We start from the raw sequence: 8,542 nt of genomic DNA, 5'->3' as shown, positions 1-8,542 counted from the left end.
GATGTTTTTGATTGCAGCAAGCTCTGCTTGCACCCTTTTGCAGTGCTGTTACACAATATAAAGCAATAAGCAATATATGTTTTCAAGTGATATTGAAGAAAAATCACAAACACTATATCTTTATTTCAATCTGCAAATCCTCCATCTGATCCAGAAAGCCTCTAAAATGCCTCTGAAGGAGGATTTCTGCTAATTTAATAGCAGCAATCCTAGGAACTTTTCCCCTCCTAAACCTGTATTGTCTGGCAGTAAGCAAGTGTCATTGTAGCCTGAATGCTGTTTTTATGTCAGACAGGTTTGTAAGATGTCAAACACATCTTTTATAATGAATAATATTTTAGTGTTTGATACATACTGGTCCTAACATTAGTAGGGAAATCCACAAACTAAATCTAAACAGGCTAAACACAAACAAATATCTGTGTTTCATTCATATGCATAACAACAGTCAACCAGTGGTGCAGCGTACAGATTTGTATAATGAGAAGAGTGGCCATACTGAGGTACAGCAAATGTTGAATTGCGAGCTATAACATGAAGACATTCAAAGCCATTAATTTCATGAAAATTTTGGCTCATATGAAAGGCAATATACGGTAACTACCTTTTGAGAAACATAACTTTGCCATGGTTTTTTAACTTTAGCTTAGCACAATAGACTTCATGTTCAGAAGGTATACGTCTGTGTGTTCATGTTAACAGGTGTACCAAAAGTTGTCTTTTCAAAATGCTGCCCAGAATTAATTAAAATCAAAATGTTAAGGATTGGGTTTTTACAGGACCCGAAAGTAGGCAAGAGCACAGTGATAAGTCCAAAAACTACTCCTTATTAACTAAACAAATCAAACTGGCAGTCCTCCTGGACTGCAGGGAAGCACTAGTTCAATCTTCCAGGGCACACAGAGAACTCCAGCACAGAGCCAACACAGGAGTCAGGATCTGCACGTTCACAAGTCCAGCAGGACGGCTTGGAGACCTCAAACGAGCAGGGGAATACTCCAACACGGGTAGGGAGGCGCTCCCTCCCTTAAATAGGTGGCCTGATGGAAATTGCCGACAGGTGCGCCTGCCTGCCGCCAGCTGTTGCCAATTTACTCCTCCACGCCCCCTGCAGGAAAAGCCAAAACACAACCCGGAACCCTGGACCCCAACACAAAAGGATCAAAAATACATCACTCAAATCAATAAAGATTTAAATACAAAGCTAATAGAGTGGTGAATCACAAACCAAAATCAGTCGATTGGAACATAAGTCGCCGCTGCACCACCTCCAGTCTCCAATGTACCTGAACACTCTGTACCTCTCTGGACTTGGGATGATGCCTTATGCCCCTCCATCAGCTAACAGCTAGTTCTTATACTCAAATCAGGAATGTTCTCAAAGATAAGTTTATGACCAGGTGCCTCCTGCACGTATCTTATGTTTTGGAATGGGCTCTCCTGCTCCAGAGCCTCAAGGGCGTGAGACACCTTTGTCCCCAGATTAAGTATGTCTCAAAGAATCATCAAAATTGTTCTGCTCAGCAGCTGTTCTAGCAAACAACGTATCTCAGCATAACACACACATCATTAAAACTCAGCTTGAGCAGTAAGCAATTAAATAATGAATACGTTCAATGTCTCTTCAGTGTGCAAAACACATCAGTACATGTTTTCATATATCATAGCTATAATGATTGAGTAGGTTAATTTTAAGTTTCTTTTTGTAATTGGAAACCCCATATGTTCCTACAGTCAACACATCTAGTGATGGTGTAACAGCTGTTGGGATGGTCTGATTAGCTTTTCCTCCAATATTTTTTGACTTTATCAGTGAAAAAGCTCATGAAGTCTTCACCACTAAGGGAAGAAGTGATACGTGGATCTAAAACACTGTGATTCTTGGTTGATTTGGCCACAGTGTTGAAAAGAAACCAGGGGTTATTCTGATTTTCTTCAATTATAGAAGAAAAATAAGCAGTTCTAGCCTTACGGAGGCCTTTTTTATAAAATACCAGACAGTTCAGGCTAAATGGTACGTATCTATGTTACAAGAATACTGCTTCCTTTCTCATCTTTGGGCTTTCTGGTTGATCTGCCCATCACCCCAGTATTCAGGGTATGGTCGTCACGACAATGACACTAACAAACATAGTTCTAGCCCCAGTCCATCTCTACAGAGACACAAATGTGCCAGTCCATGTTCAAAGAACAGTGGGAAGTTCAATTTTGGCCTCAGACTGGGGAAACAGGTAAGGCAACGGGACGTTGAACTTCTCAGAGGGGCTTCCCAGACACTTATATTAAGTTGGGATTTTCTGATGAAACACCCAAGCCCTCCTTGATCCTAAGAAAAAAGTACTTCAGCTTTGGGACATGAAAATTCCACTTTTGCTTGGGAGATATGAAGTTGCAGCTTGCCGCAATGTGTCAGTACTATTACCCACTAAGATCCCTGCTATGATTGAAACCCTCATCACAGCGTGCGTATAGAGACAACGCCTGCTTCCCCTGTGCCAACTGACTATTATGGCATACTTCGTCACATACTATTCATCCTGTGACATCTTGGTGGCACACTCTGTCAGTGAAGTTTAGAATTGCACAAAATGTAGTTCAAGTTTTAAACCCCTCAAGACAAGACATTGAGCTCCACTCTGGTCAGCAAATTGGTGTTTCATTCAGCCTCATCTGTTAACATCATACCTTTGGGAGGAACGTGTAATGCAACCGCACCTGTATATGATGTAGCTCCACCTGTCCAGCTAAACAAAACAAGCCTCACAGAATCCCAAAAAATCTCAGTAATCTTTGCTTCACGAATCTTCGGCAGTATTTAGTAAACATTTGGAGGACAGAGGTCATACAGGCATAATCAAACATCTTATTTGCACTCCCGATGCGACACAAATCAATCAGGGAGCTTACAGAGTAATGCCAGCACAGAGGCCCAAAATACACACTCAAGTTGACAACCTTTTGAAAGGAAATGTAATTGAAGGGAGATACAGTCCCTGGGCAGCACCAGTTGTTTTGGTGCGAAAGAAAATGGCATGTGGTGTTTCTGCATAAATTACAGGAAACTCAATCAGGTCACAATTAAAGACTCAGGAGTAGACAATGCTCTGGATGCTTTGCCAGGTTCTGCTGGGTTCTCTGCAACGGATCTTCAAGATGGCTACTGGCAAGTTGAGCTAGAGGAGTCAGACAAAGAGAAGACAGCCTTTACAACCGGCAGTGGTCTTCATCACTTCAAAGTTACATCAATAGGACTCACAAATGCTCCAGCCAAATGTCAACGCTTAATGGAAATGGTGCTTCGTGATCTTCTATGGAAAACAGTGTACTTGTGTATCTGGATGTTGTGCTAATCTACAGTCAATCCTTTGGTGAACACCTGCAGCACCTAAAGGAAATCATCTCCATACTACAGTCAAGTGGCCTAAAGTCAAGCCCAAGAAAATATTGCTTTGCAAGATCTCAAGTTTTTGGGTAATGTAGATGGCATCCAGCCTGACCTCAACTGAGAGCTCCAATGGAAACCATTGTTGCCACTTCCAAAAAGTTGATGTTGACATACTTGAACTTTCCATCACGAGCCATGGAAAGAGGTATGTGCTTGTGGCTCAAGATTACTTCTCTAAGTATGTCAGTCTCTATGCTATTCCAGACCAGTCCTCCACAACCTCCACAATAGTGGAGTGAAAGATTCAACAGAGTCCTTATCGATCAGCCAAATCATTTCTGCAGCAAACTGGTGAATGGGATGACTGTCTCAACCTGGTAACCTTGGCGTACAACATTCTACTACAAATTCACTCCATTTTTTCCTACACAGGTTCATGAAGCAAGGACGCCTACTAACCTGCTGTTGCCAATGCACATTCCTCATCTATTTTAGGGTCCCCTGATAACTATGTGGAACATTTGTCTCAAAAACTTCAGTCAGCCTTCGGTTCTGCTGCATTACACAGGGATTCTGCCCATTCCAACAAAAACATCATTATGACAGGACTGTCAAGCATTCTCCCTATGTTTCTGGTGTGGTTAAATGACCCCACTGTAACCAAACGCAACTCGCTCCACACTGGAAAGGACCCTTCGATGTCATGGAGTGAGTTGGATCTGGTGGGGTTTCTCCTGTGGTGACATACAGGATTTGTCACTTCCGGGAGCAATCTGATGAACCCCACAGTTTTCATTGCAACTGCCTCAGACCCTACCTACCTCTCTAGTCTCTTTGACTGTTAGGTTAGGTGTATTGCCATTTAAACCAACACAACCTGTGGTTCCTGTGAACTCTGACAGGCTGGCCTGCAGTATTCCAACCTCACAGGTCCCCTCCAGCCTGATCCCATGGGCCTGGATTCACACAGTTTGCCTCAATCCAAGGTACAGCACCATCTCTCTTCTCACTTACCACTTCCCCAGTCTCATTATTTGCCTTCTGCCAGGTTGAGTCAAGGTCCTGGTTCTTTGCTATGCCCTAGACATGTTGATGGCCATCCCAGATATCTTATGGACTATGTGCTGAAGTAAACTTTTTTTTGTTCTTGTTCCTATTGTTGGCATTTTTTTGGTTATGTTTATGAAACAAGGACATTTCCTTTTGTGGGTGAGGGAGGAATGTAAGGCTCAGATTTATTCTCAATTTTTCCAGAATAATTTTTTATATTCTCATATAGTTACATATTAGTGTTAATACACTTGCAAATGATTACTTAAATCTGCTTTTTCTGATGCTTGTATTTACTTTTTTAAATCCTGTCTGGTAATTGGTCAGTTTTGGTCATGGGCCGTGAAGGTCCATGGAAGTGTGTGGCAGTACCTGTTATGACTGTAACAAAAACTCAAGGCGGGACCCAAGAAGACAGACAAGAAGGCAACTCCGGTGAACAAACAGTTTATTTACAAAAATATTTACAACACTGAAGAAGAGTGGGCGTACTATGGAAATTACAGTGAACGAAGTGTCAAGCCAAAATCTGGTGAAGTGCTCGTCCGAAAGGGAAGACATGGTGACCTAAAGACAAAGCGATAAACATGGTTAGAAAAACACAATAAGCACAAGAACTCAAGGTCTGGACCGCTCAGATTACCACTAGTATTGATGAACCAATCTGATGCTGCACAGCCTGTGCTGGGTGCTTAAAAGGCCTGCTAATCGACCTGATTAACTGCAGGTGTGGATTCATCGCCATCCTGCTGTCTCATTTTATAAAGAGTGATCCAATAACCACCAACAAACACTATGTAGTTGTGGTGAGTTTAAGATGGAAGGAAAAAATGCTGGAGCGTGTGGGTCCAGGTGCAAAAGAGGGAGCGAGGTGGAAGAACAAAGTCCAGAATACAAAATCTTTTCCCACCAGATGGAAGCAGGAGGTCATACACAAAAATGGCTAGAAGAAACAGGCATCCAAACAGACACAGAACTGGCTAAAATCCCAAAACAAATGCCACAATTCCAAAAAGTAAAGGGTAAATAAAAAGGAAATAAGTACCATAGAAAGGGTCAGATCTGTTACATTAGGCAAAAACTAAATTTTGGAGCTATATAACTAAATATGGAAGGGGCAAGTTACCCAATAGTTTGAAAGAAGCAATAGTCATATCTATAATAAAACCAGTAAAATATTCAACATATCCAATAAGCTAGAGGCCCCTTGCTCTCACATCACACATAGCAAGGATCATAGAAAGGATGATAATATATAGAATGATCTATCATATAGAGAAACAGAGATTATTGTCCAGAGTGGATTCAGGAAGGGGAGCATTACAAATGACCTTACAGCTTTCCTAGAAACTGAAATAAAGAAAACCTAGGTAAACAAAGAATCAGCGATATATTAAATGCTGATATAGGGCCCTGCGATGAATGGGTGACTCGTCCAGGGGTAAACCCTGCCTTTGCTCATTGTGTACCCTCCCCATGACGCCCGAAAGGAATACAGTGGTTAAGCAGGAGAGACGAGACAATTTACACCAATGGCACGAAGAAAGGAAACAGAGAATATGTTAGTGTTGGACTGTTTGTGTTGTTTGTTTTTCCTGCCTGCATCTTTTTCTTTCTTCCTCTGTTACAAAGGCAGGCAGGGCTGACTTATTTTGTGCACCACCTTACTCAGCTGCTGCTCATTTGTGCTAATTGGATCTGCAGCTTTAAAAGAGCTGCTCATTTCTCTTCTCATTGCCAGGTTGTTGTAGATCCTTCTGTGTAGTCGGATTATGGCTGTGTAGCGCAGCCTTGCTCATGAGCCGCTTTACAATAACCTTTTTGAAAATAAAATAGTCCAATTTGTCTGTATCTGTATTTTGGGACAGGTTTCAGGTTTCTAGGAATCCAGTTTTGTACTACCTGACCATATGCGTAAATAGAATCTGTATAAATATTTACAACTTGATCTGTACTTATCTCCATTGCTTTTGTTAGAGCCACAATCTCTGCTTTTTGGGCACAAGGATTACTTTCTACTCTTCCGATGTCACTGTTTTCCATTCTTTCCACTATTGCTTATCCTGCCTGCAGTCCAAGATCCTTATGTCTGAAACAGCACCCACTGCAGAATAGTTTCCTTGTGTTTTCTTCCTGCATGGTATCTGTAATTTAGTCATGTCTACGTTTTAGTTCGGTTTGAGTTTTTTCAGGTTTTCTCCCATATTTATGCCTGCCAGGACATGTAACGTGTGGTGGCAGAAGCGATTTTTGTAATTGTATGTGTTTCAGTTTGGTGAATGTGAACACTGGGTGTGATATAAGCGCTTATGATTTATTAGAACTATGAGCGGGTGTGCCATCACTATTTGGGCAGTGTGTCAATGTAACCAATGTAGATGGTATCTCATTAACATCTAGTCTCTCTGTGAGGAATCTAGGAGTAACTTTTGATCAAAATCCCTCCTTCAACTCACACATTAAATTAGTCTCTAGAAGTGCCTTTTTTCACTTGAGGAACATCACAAAGATCAGGAAACTACTGACGCAGCATGATGCTGAAAAGTTAATTCATGCTTTTGTTACTTCCAGGCTGGACTATTGTAATTCTTTTTCAGGGTGTCCAAACAACTCTTTAAGAAGCCTCCAGCTGATCCAAAATAATGCAGGCAGAGTTCTTACAGCTATTGACAAAAGAGATCACATAACTCCTGTAATGGCGTCTCTTCATTAGCTGCCTGTTAAATTTAGAATAATTTTTAAAACCCTTCTTTTGACCTACAAGGTCCTCAGAGGCCTAGCTCCATCCTACCTGGAGGAGCTAGTGATACCTTACCAGCCCAATAGACCGCTCCGCTCTCAGAATGCTGGTCTACTTGTGGTTCCCAGAGTTTCTAGGAGTAGAATGGGGGGCCGAGCATTTAGCTACCAGGCCCCCCTGCTATGGAACCAGCTCCCTGTCCAGGTACGGAGGCTGACTCCATCGCTACTTTTAAGATCAGACTTAAAACCTACCTCTTTGAAAAAGCTTATTGTTACTAATTCTGTAGTTCCAGTTACTATTATAGACAGACAAACATAATCACCTGACAGGCCTCTGTCACCCCACTGGGTCATGGTTTCCTCTCCTCTCCTCTCTCTCCTCTCCTCTCTCTCCTCTCCTCTCCTCTCCTCTCTCTCCTCTCCTCTCCTCTCCTCTCCTCTCCTCTCTCTTTACCCAGCCGGCCATCAGCAGGAGGGTCCCCCTACATGAGCCTGGTCCTGCTCAAGGTTTCTTCCTGTTAAAGGGGGGTTTTCCTTGCCACTGTTGCTTGTCTGGGGTTAGGCCCTGGGATTCTGGAAAGCGCCTTGAAACAATTTTGATTGTAAAAGACGCTATATAAATAAAGATTGATTTAAAGATTAAAGAGTAGTGTTGCAATACTACTGAGTCTGTGGTGGAGTGAATAATCATATGTGCCCTGGGAAGGAGAGAACAGAACCTGTGGTATTTGTGTATTATTCCAATCAGTCAAGACATTTGTCAGCCTTTTGGTCAATGGAATTATGTCTTTGTCCTGATATCCTGCATGTAATGGTAGTGAAACATGTGGAGCTGCCTCCTCTGAGACTGTGCACCACTCATTCTGCTCAGGTGCCAATTTTGTGTGTTTCACAACTTCCTCAGGACCGATGAGGCATGTAGATGATATGTCCCATGTCACTCCTTCTAAATGTTGTGTGAATGTGTCTGTGTGTGATCGTCCTCCAGGGTAACAGTTTAGGGTAACATTCGGCAGGTCAAGAGGAGTCACATAAGGTTCTACAGAATTAATCCATGCCTTCCTTAGGTTAATCAGAGACATTATTCCATTTGTTACGTTTGTTACATTGTTTGTGGTTGTAAAGCTCCCCAATAAATGTCAGCACCCACTAAATCAGCACTAGAGGGGGCCTCAAGCATCATTGTTGCTACTTTGGATGTCCATTTATGGAACAGATTTGATAATAGAGAAAAGAGTGGGTCAAGCTCTGATGTCCTACAGTCACTTGCTGTGGTTTAGTAAATGGCAGATATTTTGATTGTCCTGTGAATCCCATAACTGATGCTTTTTCTGATAAGTTTGCGTGAGATGTGTCCATTAAACG

General features: G+C 42.1%; 1 long non-coding RNA gene across 1 annotated transcript; it reads right to left on the bottom strand.

Annotated features, from left to right (window-relative positions):
* Window positions 1-4,866: 4,866 nt before the first annotated feature.
* On the bottom strand, window positions 4,867-5,742 carry LOC130523379 (uncharacterized). The gene is made up of 2 exons (XR_008949877.1): window positions 5,079-5,742; window positions 4,867-5,002 (listed from the first exon to the last, which is right to left on the bottom strand). It is a non-coding gene; the product is annotated as an uncharacterized LOC130523379 (long non-coding RNA).
* Between the last annotated feature and the right edge of the window lie 2,800 nt (window positions 5,743-8,542).

This window comes from Takifugu flavidus, chromosome 3, assembly GCF_003711565.1.
Source record: "Takifugu flavidus isolate HTHZ2018 chromosome 3, ASM371156v2, whole genome shotgun sequence".
Lineage (NCBI taxonomy): Eukaryota > Metazoa > Chordata > Actinopteri > Tetraodontiformes > Tetraodontidae > Takifugu > Takifugu flavidus.
The sequence above is the reverse complement of the archived record's forward strand: the minus strand, read 5'-3'. Positions and strand labels throughout refer to the sequence as shown.